The sequence below is a fragment of the Lissotriton helveticus genome, chromosome 1_2 (assembly GCF_964261635.1).
Source record: "Lissotriton helveticus chromosome 1_2, aLisHel1.1, whole genome shotgun sequence".
Classification (NCBI taxonomy): Eukaryota; Metazoa; Chordata; class Amphibia; order Caudata; family Salamandridae; genus Lissotriton; species Lissotriton helveticus.
Window position 1 is genome coordinate 359,886,570 of NC_136058.1, and position 22,858 is coordinate 359,909,427.

Here is a 22,858-nt window from a genome sequence, read left to right on the forward strand (position 1 = left end):
TATCCAAACAGGCAGGGGTACTCAAGTCGCTGCGTAATTGGTTGTACTACCTAGAGAAAAAGATCACAGCACTGAATGGCGCCACCCGCACCTAGGGGCGTGGCGCCCTTAGTGGGACCCGGGGGCGGGAGCCGGCAGAGATGGCCTCGAAGAAATATGAGAGGGGGAGCCACTTTGTTGTCCTCTTCCCACAGCTCCGGCGGCAGCAGACCAGCGAGGAATTACAGTGTAGCTGGGTCTCTGCACATGAAGGAAAGAAGAGGGCCGCACAGCGTAGTCGCTAGGTGAGTCTTCCTGTGCCTACCAGTGTCGCTGATTAGCACAAGGCTCATCAAGTACAAGCGGCGCGACAAATGCAGTAGCGCAAGATATGTAACCTAAACGATGTCTCCTCTTTTTCTTACTCCGAGGTAATGCTTCATGGAAAGGAATGCAGTCGGGGAGAGTTCCAATCGGAAGCAGGAGCTTGTCCGGTAATATACAAAACTAAAAGTTAATTGACACTGTAGCGAGGAGTTGGCTTATCGGCTTGGGCAACATCGGACCTGGGGATCAGGGTTCGAGTCTCGGTATCGATGCCAAACATCCTCTGATTCTGGGTAAATCACTGATCTCCCTGTGCCTAACAAGCAAAATGTATGTGCCCGCATGTAACGTAAATTGCGCTATACAAGCAACACACAATACTAGATTACCGTTGATATGATATAATATCGTCGCAGTTATTGTCGACATAGCGTTCTGGGTAATACAATTTTAATAGACATCTTGAATGCCTTTGCGCCGCTAGAAGTGGCGGCCAGCATGTTATAGCGCGAGGAGTTTCTGACAGGCAGCCTGCTCTTAGGGGATGCAGTCGTAGGGGTCAGGGCCAGGTGCGGCCATTTTGAGGGCTCGTTAGTCCACTTTGAATGGGTGGATGGCCCTACGCGGCCAAATCACTGATCTCCCTCCACTACATGTCCGCATGTAATGTAAGTGGTACTATTTATGGGCGTAAACATTTCCGATGTTTTCATTGTGAACCGGGCACTCAGCGAAGTCATTTTATCTTCAATTTGTTATGTTGGGCATCTCTTCTTGTACAATAGCGTACATTTACTGCGCCCCAATTGCATTACATATATACATTTATGCTATATTTGCACAAACCTCCTGACGTTCAGAACGGTTTGTCTTCTCACGTCGAAGGAGTGTGGCTCAATTATCAGAGCTGTCGCCTTTGGCCCGGGAGAACCGGGTTCGAGCTTTAGCTTAGGCGGGGGTCAAAGATCTGGGTTCCCGAAAGTGAAATATAAATACGTGTTTGTAGAACACGCAAAATATATTTTTATACTGCTTTTAGGATATGATATTGTCGCCATCCATGGTTTTGAGTCATTAAAACTAAAAATCGTTAATTTTCGATCTGAATATGTTTAGAAAGGTTCCTTGATGTGGGGTGGGCAAGGGGTCTGTGAAGCACCACGAAGACGGGTGCATATGGCCACAAGGACCTGTTTCTTTTCAATGCACAACCAGCTACAGGAGGCCACACAAACATTGTTCCACCGGATTGTTAATGTTCAGTGCGCCCAGCGACGATCTTTAGATTTGAGTAGCGCTATAGCGCCACCCGCTCCCAGGGGCGTGCACAGGTTGGCCTCTGTAGATAACGACAGGCAGCCTGGTCTTGGGGAGGCGGTCGTAGGGGTCAGGGCCAGGGGCGGCCATTTTGAGGCGTTAGTCCACTTCTAATGGGTGGATGGCCTACGCGGCCATCTTCTATGATCCGAGTCCAATAGGTCAGGCCTATTGTGAAGGCAATTTTCTTTAAAGTAATTTCGTCACGTGTGGCGCTTGTGCGGAGATCGTTCGGGGCCCCGTTGGCTTTACAGCCCCCCCTGATACTCGCGCATCCAGATGGGCATTGGTATGTTCCCTTGGCACGTTTTAGGAACGGATGCGAATTTACGGCATCACAGTCTGTGATTCTAATCGTCCTCAGAGAGGGCGGGTGGCTTGGCAGGCGCCGAGTCGTTAGGTTTATTTATTAGGGTTAGGTATTTGATATAGCGCTGACTTTACCCGAAGGTATCAGAGCGCTTCCCAACAGGGACAGAGCTATACATGAGAACATTACAAGGGAGCAAAAAAACAAGAACAGGGTTGGCTTAACGGCTAGGGCGTTCGACCTCGGACCAGGGGATCTGGGTTCGAGTCTCGGTAACGGCGCCAAAAGAAAGGAAAAATCCGGTGTATCTTGTTGTTGTAAGCTATTTAACTATAGGTTCTGTCCGTTGCCATACTGCAGCTTAATGATGCTATGCATGTCCATTTATTATTTTTCTTTGGAAATCGGTGTTCTTTGCTTGCCCGTCATTGGGAGCGAAAAGAAGTCAGAGTTGGTGAGCATTAAGCAGTATGTAGACGTGGTTGGACGGTAGAGCAGAGAGCTCTGTATTGCTTATTTTGTGCGGTCAGCTTAGATCAATGGCTAATATCCGCATATCACGCTGAGTCCGCAGAGCCTGCTTTCTGTTCACTGAGGTGTCTTTTATCCTTACCGAGCATGGGTTTGAAGAACATTTCGGGCATGCCAATTACATAAAGTATTCTTCCGAGGCTTTCTAAGTCAACTGAATTGAAGGGGGTGTTTCTTGACCAATTGCTACACAGCGCAGACGAGATCAGCTTTGAAGGGCTCGGATGAAATCCATTTGATCAGTTATCACTGGTTCACAGCGGAGGGGTATTATGTGCATGCATAACGGAGACATGCACAGTGTGCCTTTGAGTGGCTTTGCCAAGACATTTTTGTTTGATCATGATAAGAGCAGCGCGAGCGTAAGTCAGAGAGATATTTAGCAAACATTTCGAATTTATCATCATTAGTCTCCCACTGTTAATATCTGACCTGAGTGGTCCAGTATTTAAAAAAGATGAGGGCACAGTGTGTGGGAAAGGGCATTTTAGAGTGTTTGAAACCTGGAAGCATGTGGGCTACAAAGTTGCCACGCGGGGGAAAAATGTTTTTTTGGGAAGCCTGACCCTATTATCTTTTTCAGCGCGACACCGACAAGATGTAAATAAGGAAAGAACTCCATAAGCAAGAGTGAAGCGCACATCACACTAATGATTTAAACATGAGATAAACAACCCACTACAGGTTGCAATGGTAGTGACCTAAATACATGCGCTAATGTTTTCTCATGAAATGGCGAATAGCCCGAGACTTGCAGCGCATATTTAAGGTTTTCTCCAGATGCGCAGCAATTTGTTGATTAATTCTGCAGCTCCGAGTCTAGTGTCACGAGCATATTTGTGAAGCATACATGGTGCGCGTGCTGCTTGCTACTGGGCCTGGGTGAGTGGAAGGGCATACTTGTTCCTTTATCCACATATTGGTACTGTTAGCTTTATTCACTTACCCGTTATCTATCCTTCCTCAAGTATCCCTACTTTATAAAGCGCTCTGATATCTGCAAAGATCTTGTAAATTCTCAAAATAAATAAAATAAATAAATACAGTCCGATCTCCATTTCATGGCCAGGTAAATTAATAGGACACTAAGCTATAGGCAGAAACGGCTTGCAGCGCTGCCAGGATAACCACTTCCATGCCCCTAGTGACATTCAGGGTTCGTGAGAGTCACCCATTTGTGCATACAATTTATGGGAAAGACACGATTATGCCACCAGATCCAGGGCAGCCTTTACTTTATACCTGACATATGACGCAAAACATTTATCATAACAGAGCAGTTTAAGAAAACATTGGGGGCATAGTACCAATAACTAGCGATTTAAGACAGGTCGCATGTCCAGAGCTAACTGGCAGTTAGACACCCGTTACAGCAGCATAGCAGGTATTTCAGGTTAATTTACATGTTGCGACGTATTCAAAGGGCATACTTCAAAGGGTCATATGGCGGTCCCCCCAACTAACCGGATTATGGGGTACATTATGCCCTGATGCTTCGCACGGGAGGCTCATCCTGGGGGTACTCACAAATGTTTAGCACTAGACTTTATCTCAATGTTGCAAATATCTATAACTGCCATTATTATAATGTTTTCCTGGCTTTACTTAATGTTTTGTCAAAAAGATGACAACGTACGTGGGGATAGCAAGTGCCCATAGGCCCACAGTTATCCGTTTCAGTACAAATGGGTGAACAATCACTTAACAGGTGAAGGGACTCAACTGTTGTCCAGTTTCAAGTTCGGTATTGCAATACAATATATTATACGGTTACATCGGGAAACCGGGACGAGGTATTGCTGGATATGTTTCGACTCCACTCCCCGATTTCTTCGGTAATTTTATTCCTTGAAAGAGAAAAATGGCATACACGTGATGGTCTCGGTATGCTTATTAGTCCCTATTAGGTGGTTCAACGCCATATATCCCCTGCAAAATAAACCTTGTTGCCAGGCATACATGTTCCTTTTATCGCCTTTGAGGCATACAGAGGGCAGGCCCTCAACCTCTAATAGGACTGGAGGCCTGGTACTCCGAACGTAGGACATAAGTGATTAGGATTATATGGACCGACAGAGAAAAGTTCCAAAGTAGGCAAATGCGCCTTGCTGAAAGGTCCAGGTCACATGCGGTTAATGGCTTTACGGTTGACTCCCCGTGTTTCACACTCGCTGGCTTACTCATTCGAAAACCAAACAAAGGAAATTGGACAATCAATGGAGAACCAATTGCATTTAATTTCAAAACAGAGGTATGTGGTAGGTCAGGGCCGTCCCTCCTTAATGGCAACCCTTGCGCTAGGAAGATTTACATTGGCAGACAATACAGGTTGGCTCCTAGTATATGGTATGGACGTGTGGTATGCATTCCAAATCTCGCTCATAACTGTGGAATTGCACAGCTATGTCATCACCATGAATATACTCCTGGGAAATTTTCATTCGGGACGGCGTACCACTCTCATCACCTTCATGTTTTCCAACAGTCCTAAGGTTGTAGTTTGGGTCGCTAGACAGTCTGACTTGACTCACAAGGTAATTATGGTTCCTTGTATGGGTAATTCTGGGGGTAAAAGCCCCCCCTAGAGCATCGCTAGTTGCGTTAACGAGCAAACAGTGTTGGTAAAGCCAGTAGGTTGGACCTATTATTAGCTGGGGAAATTGTTAAGGCAAGAATACGCCACTCAATTATATCTCTACCTAAATGTAGTAGCAATTGAAGATAATTCTGCTGGAACGATACAGGTGTTTCCGGGCAGGGGAACGTAGAACACATAAGTAGTTCTCTCATTATATATCGGGAGTATATGATTCTCACTGGGAAAGATAAGAGTTATGAATTGAGTTACTACTGCCTAAAGAGATAGATTCAGTACTCAAGCATGACTGTGTAAAGGATCGAAAAGCATCAACAGCAGCCTATGGGAAGTGCTGATGGGTGGCCCAGTACGCCATCAGCTGAGAATTGTCACGTTTTTGGTAAGAGCGGGGGTTGATCCGCAGGCACTAGGGTTCCAGGGTTCCCAGGCATACATGAACAGGTGTGTGGTGCCAGCTGAGAAGGCTGGTAGGTCGGGGGGAGGGCGAGCCCGCCAGTAAGCTACTCGCCCTGTGGCGGGGTCCCAGCCAAGAAAAGGGTGTGGGCTTTCTTTTTTGGTATGGATTGGCTGCCCATGGAAAGGGCAAGCATTCATTGAGGGGCTCTGGGCTGGCAAGAGCGGGGACTGACCTGCTGGTGGTCCTGGCTTTTCCTGTCCGACCCCAAGAGGCCGGTGTGTAGATTTATACACATTGGAGGGGGTATACCCCGGTATGGTTTGTCACAAGTGGTGGCAGATTGATTTACCTGCGGCTCTGTTGACCGGAGAGCGGTAAACTTAAGGAGAGCAGGCTATCTTGGTTGTGGCCTGCTGGCACAGCCCGAAGGTCAAGGAAAAGGCCCCGTGGACAGCGGGTTGCAAATATAATGACAATTTATAACTTGGAGAGTTATATTTAATCCTGTGGTGTTGATAAGCGAAGTATTTAAGGAGCTACCTTAATCAAGATGAATAAAGCATTAAAGACATGACACTGCTTTAAGATTTAATAAAAAGACTACGCGGTGAACGACAACAACCTGCTTCATGTCTTTATGTGGTGGGAGGGCGACTTGCACCCGGTAGGCACACTATGAATGGCGCCACCCGCACCTAGGGGCGTGGCGCCCTTAGTGGGACCCGGGGGCGGGAGCCGGCAGAGATGGCCTCGAAGAAATATGAGAGGGGGAGCCACGTCAGCAGGGAGCCAGGGCCAGCGTTCCCTCCCCCGAGGGTACAAAAGCCTCGGGGGAGGCGGAACTAACCCTCTTTGTCCTCTTCCCACAGCTCCGACGGCAGCAGACCAGCGAGGAATTACCCACCCACCCATCCCTGCAACAAGGAAGAGAATGGCGGGGTCCCAGCCAAGAAAAGGGTGTGGACTTTCTTTTTTGGTATGGATAGGCTGCCCATGGAAAGGGCAAGCATTCATTGAGGGGCTCTGGGCTGGCAAGAGCGGGGACTGACCTGCTGGTGGTCCTGGCTTTTCCTGTCCGACCCCAAGAGGCCGGTGTGTAGATTTATACACATTGGAGGGGGTATACCCCGGTATGGTTTGTCACAAGTGGTGGCAGATTGATTTACCTGCTGCTCTGTTGACCGGAGAGCGGTCAACTTAAGGAGAGCAGGCTATCTTGGTTGTGGCCTGCTGGCACAGCCCGAAGGTCAAGGAAAAGGCCCCGTGGACAGCGGGTTGCAAATATAATGACAATTTATAACTTGGAGAGTTATATTTAATCCTGTGGTGTTGATAAGCGAAGTATTTAAGGAGCTACCTTAATCAAGATGAATAAAGCATTAAAGACATGACACTGCTTTAAGATTTAATAAAAAGACTACGCGGTGAACGACAACAACCTGCTTCATGTCTTTATGTGGTGGGAGGGCGACTTGCACCCGGTAGGCACACTATAGAGAAACACCACAAAGAGACAGCAGAAACACAAATGATGGGCGAGATTAAAACTAAATTGGATGAGTATAATGAAACCGCATTGTAGGAGGTCACCTATCCAGGCAAATACGCTGTGGCCAGGGCATATGGAGAGGGAGAGCGGCGTGGTGCAATGCTTGCTGCGCTACTGCCACCCTGCTGGGCCAAAAATATAATCACAGACATTTATGTTGAGGAAGGCCAGCTTGCAACTACTCCACAGATACTGGGCCACTTTGTTAGATACTACACGGACCTATACAGCTCGTGAATCGACCCAGAGGATGAAGCTCCTTCAGAGTATTGCCGCATATTACAATGTAGCGACTTACTACCGAGCACAGGGAACACCTCATGGCTCTGGTACACCCTGGGGAAATCCGAGCTGCACTAAAATCTATGCCCTCGGGAAAGGCCCCCGGTACAGATGGCCTTACAGTCGCCTTTTAAAAGCATACCAAGAAACATTGATACCCCACCTGATCACACTGACACACTGTTTGAGGAGGTGGCCACAGATGGATGTATGCCCCCACAATGTGGGAAACCCTGCTGGAGATGATTCTAAAGCCCAGTAAACCTGAGGCTGAGGCTCTTCCTATAGGCCATTGTCCCTAATAAACGTGGACACAAAAATCTATGCCAAAATCCTAGCTAACCGCCTGGCACCATTACTTCAGGATTTGATCGGCGTGAAACAAGCTGGTTTCATCCCAGGACGTCATTTAGTTTAGCAACAAATTTACACACACTGTTCGGGGCAATCCAGAGACTGGCCCCGGAGGTATGAGCAGTGGCTGTGTTCCTGGACGCTAAAAAAGATTTTGATTCAGTGGAATGTAACTTCATGTTTAAAGTGCTACGGCGGGTAGGTGTTGAAGACGTATTCGCTAGACTGATCTCAGTCCTGTGCACTCTACCAGCAGTGAGTTTGAGAATCAATAATATTATTTCGGATCCAATTAAGATCGAAAGAGGCATCAGACAGAGATGTCCTATATTTCCTCTGCTCTAGGACTTAGCAGAGAAGCCACTTGTATGTGCCCTATGGGCGTACCATGCCCATAGAGGATTGAGATTCCTGAACTATAGACGTATGATCTCTGCACATGCAGATGACATGCTCTTGTACATAAGGAATCCAGAGCATAACCTCACAGCAGAGTTAAAGGAAGTGGCCCAATTTGAAGACCACTCTGGACAGCGGGTCAACTGGAGTATGTTTAATATTTTCCCGCTCACTCCCGCTATAGAGCCGGTGGAGTTCCTGTTCCAACAGTCATTGGACCCGGTCTGATACTTAGAAATTCAAATACTCACAAACCTTGAAGTTGTGATATTGGAATATTACAGCCAGGCCACACAGAAACTGACAGAAGACAAAGAGCATTGATTCAGATGGCTGCTATCACTTGCGGGCCGCATATCTGTGATGAAGATGGTGGACTTACCCCATTTTCTGTTTTTATATCTGAACATTCCCATACTATTGCATGGGTCATTGCTTCAGTGACTACGAACACTTCTGACAAGTCTGGCCTGGGCAGGCAAACAGCCGAGGGTGAGCTGGGAAACACTCACCTTACCATACTCCAGGGGTGGATTAAATGCTCCTGACCTTCAAACATACTACAGGGTGACCAAAAGAGCCCATGCCCACGCCTGGGCACACGGCCCCAAAGATATTCCACACTTGTGGCTGGAACAGGATGCGGCGGGCTCATTGACCCTGTCGCAACCATTGTTTGGAAAGTCGACCCGTAGACACAGAGTTATACGATGAACACAATGGTCGACTCATGGTATAAATTACTAAAAAACCAAGCGGTTCCTTTTTATATTCGATAAACACCCCAAGAGGTTGGTGCTCTTGGTTCACCATCGGGAAAGAAAGGGCGTTCAGAGTCGTTAGCAGCCTTGGGGATTAATGTCATGGGGAATTTTTGTTGAGGCTGCCACTATGTTAAACTGGGATTAAGTGGGACAGCGACTCACTAATCCCACAACCATTCAGCAATTTCCCATCTACAGATCCTAGCATGTCCTCAGAGAGCTGTCAGGGAGGAAATCCTTGAACCCCCAGAAATACTGGTGCTCCGGTCTCTAATTCAAACATAATCCCCTAGTCACTTGGTGACCAGACTCTACGCGCATGCGCAGGGAGCCCACACACACACGAAGCTACTTAGGCCCGACTTCCACGGCTAGACGATTTAAGGGTGACCATAGCAATGGCATTATTGCTGTGCTGTAACAAAAACAGTATCCTTAAATAACAGTCCTAGACTAATACACTTTAAATACATCAACAGAGTGTATTACACTCCTGTCCGAAGTCATCGGCATGGACTGCAGGACACACCAAATTGCCAATGCAGCGGTGTGGAGGGGGCTGACTTTGCACATCTGGCCTGCTATTGCATGGGGGTCGAGGCTTTTTGGCGAGCTGTCATTCGAGACTTGGAGGCTATTACTGGGTTAACACTAGAGCTATCCTTACTAGAGGCGTTGGTGATGTATGACAAAGTGACATAACGCTCCATAAGGCGTCTGGTGGCTATAGGGCTTTTACTAGCGAAACGGAGAGTCGCAATGCGATGGGGTAGGAGCCCACTGCTGACACTCGAGGAGTGGCATAGAGACAAGACCTGCTGCAACACGCAATCCAACACATACCGGGAGATCGTCCAACCGCAGAGTCACCCGAAAGGAATATGGGGGTTAAATCAGACTTACTTGGTGACCCACAGTGGGGTAGACTCAGGAGGCAATGCTCCTTTAGATGGGAACAGTGGGGATGTGAGATGAGCGGTAGTAACTGTGCAAGATGTTGTGCTATATTAAACTGAAAAGTAATATAATACAAGTGTGAAGTGCTATGTGGTAAAATTATATACATAGCCAATTTGTTGTCAGACCACCACTGTGTTTCCCCTATCGGAGGAACCTGACTGCAAAGGAAATGTCCATGGAAACATCATGTAATGTAAAATGGCCAACGTGCAGCTGTGTCTGTGACCAATAGACATATTGCTTATTGTGTCTGAAAATTATAAATAAAAAATAAAAAAGTGAAGTACTGAGAAACTGACTATGGTATGTATGTATGTATTTTTATGCTTATTAAGCGCAGCTGTCACCCAGCGGGTATCCTGGCGCTGAGATCAGTTCCACCATCTGGTCTACAATTTATTCTGCTCTAGGGAAGAGATAGGTTTTGAGGTCCCTTTTAAATGAAATCAAATTTTGTCTGCTCCTCAGTGTTAAAGGTAAAGTGTTCCACATTGTGGCGGCCGTAAAACTGAAGGCGCGGCCGCCCATTCTCACTCTGTTTATTCTTGGGATTCTCACTAAGAAAGCTGAGGCGGATCTCAGAGGTCTGGCAGCCTGATACCACGAAAAGAGGTTTTGCAGTGGTATTGGTCCTTGACCATGCAGAGCTCTAAAAATCAGGCATAAGGCCTTATAGGAGATCCTCTGCTGGACCGTTAACCAATGTAAGACTGCCAGAGCTCCGGCAGGAGAGGCCGAGCGAGGCAAGGACAGGGCTAGTTTAGCCGCCATGTTTTGAACCCTTTGTAATTTAAGGATCAAGATCTTTGGGGCTCCTAGAAGTAGTGCGTTGCAGTAGTCTAACCTACTGAGAATGGTACTACGCACTACTTCTACTCTGGCTTCCCGCGGGAGAAGCGGCAGTATCTTCCGTAGAGCACGGAGCAGACCCATACATGTCCCAACTGTCCTGTTCACCGAGACGTCCAGTTGCAGGTTCGATTCAAACATGACTCCCAGATTGCGGGCCGAGTCTGTCGCCTCCACCGAGCCTGGAATGGAAATAGGCCAAAAGTCTTCTGGCAATGGGCGAGGGAGTCGGTCTGAGGAGCAGTGCAATATCTCCGTCTTTGCGCCATTGAATTGGAGTGAATTGGCTTGCATACACTGATGGAAAGTGTCCCTCGACACTGCCTCTGAACCCTCAAAAGAAAAAATCAATTGGGTATCATCGGCATAATTGATGACTTGAATACCGAAAGACCTTATTAGTTGTATCAGGGGCTGGAGGTACAGATTAAAGAGAATCGGACTTATCGCCGATCCCTGGGGGACACCCTGGTTCACCTGGCGAATGGCAGAGCGGAAAGGTGGTAGTGTTACTGCCTGTTGTCTATTATCCAGATATGGTGATAACCAGGCTAGTGCCGAGCCCGTTATTCCCGCATTACAGAGACGGCCCAGAAGGACCTCATGGTTCACCGTGTCGAACGCGGCCGACATGTCAAGCAGCACTAAAAATGCTGACTTGCCCCTGTCGACACGCGTTCGCAGATCATTCAACACGGTGACCAAAGCCGTCTCAGTACCGTGGCCCGGTCTGAAGCCAAATTGAGCTACATCCAGACTGGAGTTGGATTCCAGGAATTTGGCCAAGGCTCTCGTAACCCACTTCTCTAAGATCTTTATCGCGAATGGTAACAGCGAGATAGGCCTATAACTGGCTGGACAGAGGGGGTCCAAAGTAGCCTTTTTTAGCAAAGGTGTTACAACTGCTATCTTCCAGCAGTCTGGTACAGATGCAGTAGCTAACGATTGGCAACAGATTGAATGGAGCGGGGGAAACAGTTCGCCGTGGAAGGCCTTCCAGATCTTGTGCGGCATGGGATCAAGGGGAGAGCCAGATGATACACAGTTAGCCAAAGCACAAAACTCCTCCAATGAGGGTATTGGAAGGCTCGGCAGCTGACAGGCAGACTCCTTGTTCTTACTTGCCTCAGAAGCCGGGTGGCCGGGGGACACAGAGGGACAGGACCCAAATGGCATAGGCTGCGTAGAAACCTCAAAGCCCTTCAGAATGTTCCTAATTTTGTCATCAAAAGCTGAGGCTAGAGAATCACAAAGCTCCTGCGACACCGGTGGAGAAGGTATGGCGCATGTAGGGTTGGATAAGCTCTTTACCAATTTGAACAGGGTCTGTGATTTATTCGATGCTTTTGCTAATGTCTCTTCCAGGAATTTGGCTTTGGCATTTCTTAACTGGAGCTTATATTCCAGTAAGATGCCTTTATAGGCAGCCCTGTCCTGCTCTGTATACCCTTTCCTCCATGTGCGTTCCGCTTGTTTGCAGCGTAGCTTCATCTGGCCGAGTTCCTCGGTGAACCAACCATTAGTCCCTCTGGGTCTGTCCTTCAGTTTCTGTAAAGGTGCTACCTCGTCCAAGGTTGTCAAGATTTGCTGACAGAGGGCATCGTAGCTCTCACCTACGCTGTCCTTTAACTCAAATGTTCCGGACAGAAACATAGGTTGCTTAATCTCCTTTAGCAGGCGAGTCCATGATCGATTAAATGTGATACTTCCCGAACTAAATGGTTTTGATAGGGCCGGCTGAGCTACAGTAAAAAGGATCAATGAATGGTCGGTCCAACATTGGGTTAAGATGTCCTTCACTATGATGAGTTCCTTATCCGCAAACACCAAGTCCAATATGTGCCCCTTCGCGTGGGTAGACGAGAGAACAAGTTGTTCAAGTTGAATGTTATCACACGCTTGACAAAGTTCTCGGAAGGCTAGATCATGGGGCCCAGAGGGCCAAAGATTAAAGTCGCCCAAGACTAGGAACTTGGAGTGGGAGTTTGATAGATCATAAATCAGATCGACCAGGGATTGAAGGGCCGCTGTAGTTGACGAAGGTGGTCTATAACACAGAAGGCCGGCCATCAGCGTACCACCTTGGGTCATGATAGAAAAGCCCATAAGCTCAAATCCTTGAATTTCCTTTATCACAAGCGGTAGGAGGGAGATTGAGTCTCTGAAAATACATCCGACTCCCCCTCCTCTCCCAGAGCCACGAGGAATATGCCTGATAAGATATCCAGGTGGGCACGCCCAACCGAGTTCCACCTCACAGTCTGATGTAAATCAAGTCTCGGTCACAAACAGATTATCCAGGTGGGAGGATTCTATTACCAAGGCAATTTCCGCATAATGCTTAACAAGGGAGCGTACATTCAAAAGTCCACAAGAAAATACCTGAGGTTGTACTCCTCCCTTGTTCTCAGAAGGAGGTGCCTGTAGGTCCGTCGGGAAGCTCGATGAGCCAAAGGTAGTCCTATGCGCTGCGCCGAGCGCGTCCGAGACGCGAACGGGCGCAAACGGGCTTACCTCTGGCGCACCTCCGGCGCGTCTACGGTGCGGCCCCTGCGCGCATCCGCTGCGCGTCTGTTTACACATACCTATTTATGGTATTGCGCCGCCCGGGCTTCCGGCTACTAGAGCCTCTAGCCCCACCCAATATGGCGCCTGAAGTGTCCCAAACGTTAGCCCCCACCTAAGATGGCGGACGTAAAACACCACCGGAACCCTGGAGCCCTGTCTAAAACCCCGCTAAATGCGGGTGGAGGGGCCGATTATAGTGCAAGAAAGCCATTCTCTTTCCCCGCGTTGCTGGCCAGGTAATTAATAACACAGCAGAAGCGCGATATACATACAGAAAATAGCGGCGCAGTTTAAAATCGAGATTTGGCTGAAGTAAGCAAGTGACAAATTTAAAATAAGCAGCAGTAAATCAGTAATGCGCGCGATGAGGAGAAATCTGCAGGTGCCCTACCTAGTACATACCTTTCAATGGCTGTGCAGGGATACCTAGCTTTCATGGGCCACTAGGCAAGCCTTATTTCAAATGGTTCCCTCTAGCACAGAACATTTTGGATTTGCTTAGGCCCTGTATGACACCTTTATTATTATATTAATATTATAAAACACTTATAGAGCGCACTGCAACCCTACGGGCATCCTGGCGCTGGTTAGCTATGTGGAAAAGTAAATTTTGCCATGTTATATGTGCCTACGTGTTCCCCATGTTATGTTATATGTGCATGATTAATATGCATATGTATTCCCTATGATCGATTAAAGACGCAATTACAGTTGTGTCCATCTCTAGTATGCCAGTTTCCAGTCTTCGTGAATACAACGAATATTAGGCCTATGTAAAGCCACGTTGCCACGTTTTACAGTGTGCACGTTAATTCATTGAAAAGTCCCCGTTTCTAGGCCTCAAAAGGGCCCGGACTCAGATTCAGCTCCTGTTTCCTGAACCCTCTCCGAGGAGCGATACAGCCCCCACCTATATCCCTGACCCTTAGCTTACTTTCATGCCTCGCAGTGCCCGGCACGGCCTGGCTCTGCCTCCTAGTCTGCCAAGAGTATGTTATGTTTCTAGTTATCAGTCCAGCCCTCCTTCTCTGCATTCCTTAGCTACTGAATCGCATCAATAGTTTCCGTCATGGTCTAGCCTTTATGTCTCCATGTAAGAGAAATACTGTATTAATATTCATAGAATATTCCCCGCACACGCACTACATGTAGGATTATGTATGCACCAGTCTTAATGTCTGTTAGCCTTTGCTCTGATAACTTTTGGATTCTATCAACATGTTCTCTAAACACTAGATACTAGATATGCTTAGGTACATGTCGCTCTGACACTCCAGACTTTAGTCTCCTCTTCTAGCGCAGAAGTCATAGCCCCCCAGTTCTCCCTAGTAACACGTCATTGCCAGTTTGCGCGCACCACTAGGTCAGAGGTCCCAGCTGCTCAGGTAGCCCCCTCCATGTTTCCGCCCCGTTTATGACATATTCTGTTACGTTTGCATCACATGTCTATGTATACGCCCTGTACACGCCTTCTTGTTGCATCAGTTATGCCTTATCTTTCGCGACTGTTACAGACTCCGCCTACTGCTACGCCTACTATACTGACTGTAAATGTATTTTGTTTAACTATATATACTTGTGCACTGTTATTAAAAGCTAGCCTTCCTTTGTCCCTGCCCCAGGCAGCTGCCATCCCATCCCCGTACAGGCTGTCCTGTTCCTGTCCTTTTATGCTTGATTAAAGCCTGTATACTCCAGCTACCTCGTATCTTGACTCTTATTTATTGAGCTAACCGTTTATTAATTATAGTCAAAAATAGTACCGGTAATTAATTATTTATTTACCACATAATGGCGCCCGAATAGGGACTTGCCCTTTCCCCACGCGCCGGAGAAGCCACGCAGGCCCCCTGATCCTCTGCAGCCGTGACGGAACCATACCGTGCACGTGCAGATATTTCTGCTTCAAGTATCCCTCAGGCCCACGGAGGAGACGGAGGTTGCGGTCCAGCGTCCAGACGAGGCGGTGGAGGAACGCGGCGAGTCCCGACCAGAGCCCAAGCCGAGAGTCCAAGGTCCGAGGTATCCGGGGGCCCACCTGTAACTGAAGTCCGAAGTTCGTCCGTCCGTCGTAGTAGCAGTCCAGTCCAGTCCGAGGCCTTCCGTTCTTGCTGCCCGGTGAGTACCGTTGCTGGGGTAGTATCTAGACAGGGTCAATTAATTTGTCTCTGGTCCGTGGGTTTGGGTACACAGATCCAACACGAAGTGTCCACTTAGGTGGATGCGGGTCCCGACGTGTCTCTTTTTGAGACCGGTAAGTTTCGTACTGTTTTAGCAGTGCATCTAGTCATTCTAGTAAGTTCTGTTTCTCGAGAAAATTCATGTATTCTGTTTTCAGTATTTCAGGTAGCATTCTGTCCGAACCGTTATTTTAAATGTTATTCCATGTGTTTTCAATGTCGTGGTATGAATGAATTGTTCCTTCAAGTTATTATTGTGTTCATTGTGTATTGTATTGTGTCCAGACTCCAGCCTAGTTATGCCTTTGTTTTCAAAGTTACGTCAGTTAAAAACTAGAAAAGGTCTGCTCGAAGAAGCAGTTCCTGTCCCGCCTAGGGACAGTCCAGGTCATTTTATGTATCAGAAGCATGGCATAAGTGCCATATTATATCTAGATTTATGGGTGGAGTACACCAAACAGTTAGAGGAAAAGTATAGATGGCCCGTATCAGGTACGTGGGATGCCGAGTGCATCATGCGAGTAGAAGAAGCATTATGGAAAAAGAAATCTAGACAGTCCCAGAAAGATGCCATCGAGTTATGGCGCAAAGAATCTCATAAAAGAACCGAAAAAGAAATCAGAAAGTCAGAATTAAGTAGAGAATCCTCAGAAAGAGCCCAAGAAAGGGAATTAATCGAAGTAGGTGAACGAGTTAAAGCCGAACAGTCAGACCGACAGAGAAATGCCCTCATTAAGGGTATGTATCCTCTTCTTGCCGAGGGCGTGCCAAAGGCAACCCCGGAAGCACTATGTAATTTCCCGCCGCCATTAGTTCCGATTAAGCTACGTCACAAACCGACCGCAGCTGATATTTTTCTCTCGTCCTATTTGGACGTTACAGTCCCAGAGTATGCGAATCCTGCTCCGCCAGCTCCTGTAAATAATGTAATTCCTGCTCTTCCAGCCACCGGGGCACCTGTTGCAGTACCTGTTACGGTACCCCCGGTCCAGCCCATAGTACAAGTTCCCGCTACATCAGTCACTCTACCAGCACGAAGAGTATCAGTCGACGATACCAGTTTAGGGGCTGCAGGAGGAGGTCCTCCTGGTACCCCGCCGCCAAATAAACGTATAGGGTTAGTCGAGTTACATGAACGTGCGTTACAGCGTACGCCCAAACATCAGTCCGTCGCAGAAATCAGACGAGCTCTTACCGAATGCCGTTATGATCCAGTCCCAGGCGATGATAATATGGTTATATATTCATTGCGTGTAAGACGGGTGACCGAGTATTTGGACACCCTACCGAATATGAAAGAAGATCTAGACAGAATGTATCGATTCATCCGTACAGGAGAAGATCCAGAAAGTATTGGTGAAATCATGTCTTTAAGGAAAGCCGAGACCCAGCTCATGCTATTAAAGTTTTTAATCAATTGTTTAGTAAGGGAACAAGATTGTCCGACTAAAGATCCGACCGAAATGAAAGTTCTGACAAGGTGGAGTGATAATATAGCCGAGGGTAGACACAAGACAATCAGTAGTATAGAGAGTATGTACAAGAAAATACGTAAAGAAATAATAAGGTTACACGAACAACGTAAGGAAGCACTAGTAAGCGAGAAAGAAAACGAATCTGATACTGAAGAAGTAGAAGACGAGAATACCGCCAGAATAGCGTATGTAGGTAAATCTAGATTCCCAGACCGACATTTACGCCTAGAACACAAGAAAGTCTTGCATCTTCCAGCACCAGAACAAGATTCTCTAGAACAAGTATTTCAAGCTACCGATCACATTCTGAAATCACGAATCGGTTATAGTGAACTTAGTACCATGCATGAACAAGAACTAGCCCGATCAGCAGTCCGATGGATTACTGATTCTACCACTTTTCCTGACGAAATAGTGGCACAAATGTTTCTGAAACTGCCCCCAGCCGAGCAGCGACTGGTGGGTATGTATATGATCCAGCACCAAAAGCACCTCATTACACTGTATGAGGGTCAACATTCTGATCCAGGTCCGTTACACGATGTCCTGAACGAGTTACTCCAGTATAAATGGAAAGGTTTAGGTACCGATTTAATTAGTGTCATTCTAGAACAGCGCCACAAATATAGGACATTTTTGAACCCGCATTTTGTTCACGTCACACCTCCAGAAAGTAAACCGTTTTACATAGATAGACAGCATCCACTACGAGAAGTACACCCAGTGAGGACACCAGCTGGTGAAATGCAACGAGTATTTGTTTACACCCCCGTCACAAAGATGGAACTCTTAGAGATGAAGAAATTAATTCCCTGTCACGACAAAGATCCAGCAGGGTTCCATCGAGAATTAAAAGACATGCTCCGTATGGGAGAATACACGTATCCAGATATTATTAAAATGTTAAAGGTCCTGTTGCCCGCAGGGGTATATGAAAAACTCAAGGAAAAAGAATGGGAGGTGGGAGAGAAAAAGATTGATTGGACAGCTCTAGAAGCTGAAGATAAAATACGAGTACCAGGTACCGGTCTCGGGGACAAGTGTAAAGAATTACCAGAGTTATTGATTCAAGTTTTGCCTAGGTTATTAGCCACGAAAAAGGAAGATTGGGATGCAATTTCAGCATGTAAGCAGAAACAGGATGAAGATACTAGTGATTTTTATTCTAGATTCGAGAAATGTTTTATTATTAACAGTGGTTTAAAGACAGGTAGCGAATCATACCCTCATCTTTTTGTTACTAAATTAGTCGAGAATTCAAGTCCACAAGTTAAGAATCGAGTTTTGAAAGTCAAAAGTACCTGGCAAGCTAGTACCCCGTCCCAGATGCTCCAGATGCTCCAGTACCACCAGAATAGGATCAGGGAAGAGCAAGATCACGAAAGGAGACGTATGAAAGACACGAAAATGAAAGTACTAGATGCACAATCTGTTCCACAAGACAGTCAGAAGAGGGGTCCGAATCACGCCAGTCATCCTGCAGCTCCCGTTAAAGGGACATGCAATTATTGTAAACAGCCAGGTCATTTTATAAACGAGTGTGCAGTTCTGAAACACAACATAGCCACTGGTAAGACTAAAGAAAGACCGCGTCCGCCTAGACAAGAACAAGTACCACAGACTTCTCAGTCAGCACAGAATGCACAACAGACAGTTCCAGCACCGCAGCCTATCGCTGCAACACAGCATGTTACACAGCAAATGTACCAGTATGCCCAGTCCGAGTATCCAGAGTATCAGCCATATTCATGAAACAGCCTAGAGAGGGAGGTAGGCTTGCCTCTCATCGAGATACCTGTAGATCAAGAGGGTCCCTATGTTCATAGTCAAGTATTAGGGAAAGACAGAAAGTTTTTGATTGATACAGGGGCAGGTAGGACTACTATCAGTCATGACGAGGTTCCAGGGGCTCCGCTCTCAGGCTCTAGAAATGTTTCCCTTGGATTTTCAGGAAAGCCTATTGTAAACGAGATATCAAAGCCAGTTACTCTAGAAGTTGGTCCATTGTCCCGAACTACTGATTTGTTACTTACGAAATCATGTCCAGAAAATGTGTTAGGCATCAAGACGTTAAAAGAATTAGGTGCAGTTATTTGTTGTTCCCCAGAAGGAATACGCTTGTTTTTAAGGGACTTTAAAGGTCACTATGTATTACGTGATTTTGATCCAAGATTGTCCAATGTACCGCAGCATTTATGGGCGCAAGGTCCAACTGATGTAGGTTTCATGCAAATCACACCCCATCGTGTGACTCTCAAGCAAGGTATAGTCCTGCCACGAATCAGACAGTACAGATTGCCACCTGAGGCTGTAGCAGCCTTATCCAAAATTATTGACGAACTCATTGCTCAAGGAGTGGTTGTAGAAACTGACTCCAATGTATGTAATTCTCCTATCATTCCAGTCATGAAACGTACTGATCCAAATGCACCTCCAGTATATCGATTAGTGATTGACCTTCGAGAACTTAATAAATGTATCATACCCCAGTATCCAGTAGTCCCAGATATTTCATCCCTATTGACAGCTATTGATTCTGAAGCTATATTTTTTACAGTAATAGACCTCAAGAATGCATTTTTCAGTGTTCCGATTCATCCAGATAGCCAGTACCTTTTCGGTTTTTGTTTAAATGGAAGGAGCTATAAATTCACACGAGCTCCTCAAGGTTTCACAGAAAGTCCTAGCATTTACAGTCAAGCACTTAAGAGACAACTAGACAATATTCACATGCCAACTGACACTGCCCTGCTGCAGTATGTCGATGATCTACTGATCACAGCCCGTTCTGAACGTGACTGCGAGCGAGCGTCACTTACAGTTCTGTATTTCCTGGCCGAGCAGGGGCACAAGGTGTCCCCTTCCAAATTACAGTTCTGTGTCCAGCAAGTGATCTACTTAGGCCACTTACTGTCCAAGTGGGGTAGGCAGTTGACACCAGACCGTATCCAGTTAATAGCGAGTCTTCCACAGCCCAAGACACAGAAGGAGGTACGTGCCTTTATTGGCCTCACTTCTTACTGCAGACAATGGATTCCTCAATATGCATTTCTAGCCAAGCCACTGATACAGTTAACGACACAGGAGGCAGCCGTATCGACTGTCCTCCCTTGGACCCAGGAACATACACTTAGTTTTAATGAATTAAAGAAAGCCTTATGCCAAGCACCTGTTCTAGCTACACCGAACTACAGTAAGCCTTTTACACTTTTTGTCACAGAACGTGATGGTACTGCATTATCTGTTCTCACACAAGATCAAGCAGGACAATACAAGCCTTGTGCTTATTTTTCAAGCACATTAGATCCAGTAGCCCAGGCTCTGCCTGCGTGCCTCAAGTCAGTTGCAGCCACAGCTCTAGCTATCAGACAAAGTGATTCCATAGTATTAGGACACTCCCTGACAGTACAAGTTCCACACTCCGTGGAAGTTCTTTTAAACCGAACACAGACTCAGCACTTGACAATTGCACGTTTAACAGGTTATGAACTGACACTGTTCCAGCCACACATAGAAATCAGACGCTGCAACATTCTAAATCCTGCTACACTGTTACCGTCAGTTACCTCAAATCCCGCCACGCATGACTGTGTGGAAGTCATTAACACTATGGCCAAGACAAGACCTGACAGACATCGCATTACCTGATCCCGACCTGACACTTTATGTGGATGGTTCATGTATGAGAACTAGTACAGGAGAACTAGTAGCCGCATATGCAGTGACTACTGACGCTGAAGTTATTGAAACACACCGTATTGACACCCTGTCTGCTCAAGCAGCAGAGCTAGTTGCTCTGACCCAAGCCTGCATACGTGCCAAGAACCTGAAAGTAAACATATATACAGATTCACGTTACGCATTCAGAGTTGTACACGACTTCGGAGTGCTCTGGCAGGAGAGAGGTTTCATGACTTCTCATGGAACCAAGATTCAGCATGGTCTCCTCATTCAAGCTCTGTTAGATGCAATACATTTACCGACAGCTATCGCTATCATGAAGTGCAAGGCACACACGAAAGTTACTGACATTATTTCCCAAGGTAATGATCTACCAGATCGAACAGCCAAGCTTACAGCTCAGACACCAGACATTCCAGTTAACAAGACACAGACATCCACTCCAGAACAGACTACTTGTATGACAGTTAAGGACCCTACACAAGATGTCATAGACATACAGTTACATGCCACTCCCGAAGAAATCAAGAAATGGTCTGAACAAGGAGGGGTCCAGACAGATCAAGGATGGGTGACGAAGGGAAAAGCCACATGGTTTCTCCCCGACTCTATGGTTCAAGTCATTATTAATACCGCACATAGTCCAGCACATCTAGGAGAAAAAGCCATGTTAGACAGTATCCAGAACCTTTGGTTCAACAAGCATTTACGAGCTGCAGCCAAGCAGAAAGTCCGTACTTGTATGATATGTTGTCAATTCAATCCAGGTAAAAGTGTCCCGGTGGAACAAGGTGGATTCCAACCCCCTGACCACCCTTTTGAAGTCCTCCAGATGGATTATATTCAGATGGAGCGATGTCGAGGTTTCAAATATGTCCTTGTAGTTGTTTGCGCTTTGTCCAGGTGGACAGAAGCATATCCAGTTCCAGATTACACAGCAGCGACCACTGCCAAGCAGTTGGTTCGTGAATTTTTCCCCCGTTATGGACTCCCTAGGGTCGTGTATTCTGATAACGGCCAGCCATTCTCATCAGAGTTAATGAAGCATGTTTCCCTTTTGTTAGGGTACCAGTGGAAGTTCCATTGTGTACGCCATCCTGAAGCAGCCGGTCTCGTAGAGAGACATAATCAAACTCTGAAAGTCCGTATTGCTAAGACATGTAAAGAGAAAGGTGTAGACTGGCTAGTAGCCCTGCCAGTTGCTTTGTTCTTTATGCGCATGGTTGCACATTCCAGATCAGGTCTGTCCCCTTATGAGGTCGTATTCGGCCGCCCCCCAAATATGTGGGGTACACCTAGACCCCGCAGTATTACAGATGTTTCAAGTAATATGTTGACAGATTACCTAGCTTCCTTGATGTCTGCCCTACACTCTTGTCGTTCACAGGTTGCCGCCGCATTTCCAGACAACACTGAAGTAAAACCGCATGAGGTCATCCCGGGGGATTTCGTTTTGATAAGGAACTTTGATCGTTCAAGTCCGCTGGAGCCCCGCTGGAAGCAACCTCAACTAGTCCTTCTGACCACCCGTACGGCCGTGAAGTTGGAAGGCCGTAAGGGGTGGGTCCATCTGTCTCACGTCAAGAAGTTCCATGGACTACGAACTAAAACTTTTTCCAAGGATTGTTCCATTTCGAAAGACTGCCCTATTCTCAAGGACTGTCCCGCTACTGACTTTGAAATCAAGCCCTCCCTGTTAGAGAAAACTCCGCAGCAGGAGTATAAATCCAAGCTCCGGTCTAGTAAAATAAGTCAGCCAGTTTAATTGTCTAAGTCCCCCTCGGGTGAAACGGTTAGACAGGTATCTGACATGTATGAGATAGACCCCCATAGTGAGAGAGTTAGTCAAAACTCTATCCGATGTATTGTTTTTCTAAGTTTTCTATTGTTTCTAAGTTTGATGGTTACCTGCACAAGTTATGCATTGCATTTATGTTTTCCAATTTCTCATGTAAATAAGTTTTCTAATGCTACAGTAGAGCACACGTTTAGTGATCTGCCTCCTCACGAGTTATCCTATCGTCTTGCTATGCGCAATAACACATTCATCCGTATGTTACATTATTCACACCAGACCAGCAATGCTACTAATTGTTGGGTGTGTGGTCGACTCCCCCCTTTCCAGACACCGAAGGGAGTTCTGCCACTCTTTCCTTATCCTTTTTCACATAATGGTTCGTGTGGAGCATGGTCCATGTTAACGTCATCCTCGAATGATATGTCCCTTCTGAATAGAACATGTTTTCCAGACAAGCAAGGTCTCTCCCATAGAACAGGGTTAGATCTAGAAAATGAAGTTTATAATTTAGGTAATTATTCTTTGAATTTTATGGTCCT

General features: G+C 46.6%; 1 protein-coding gene across 1 annotated transcript in view; it reads left to right on the forward strand.

Annotated features, from left to right (window-relative positions):
• The first annotated feature begins 897 nt into the window (after positions 1-897).
• LOC144807921 (acyl-coenzyme A amino acid N-acyltransferase 1-like) overlaps positions 898-22,858 on the forward strand; it is a 133,631-nt gene continuing 111,670 nt past the window's right edge. The window contains exon 1 of the mRNA XM_078673519.1: positions 898-974. The gene's annotated coding sequence lies outside the window, so the exon portion shown is untranslated. The remainder of the gene's footprint in view (positions 975-22,858) is intronic.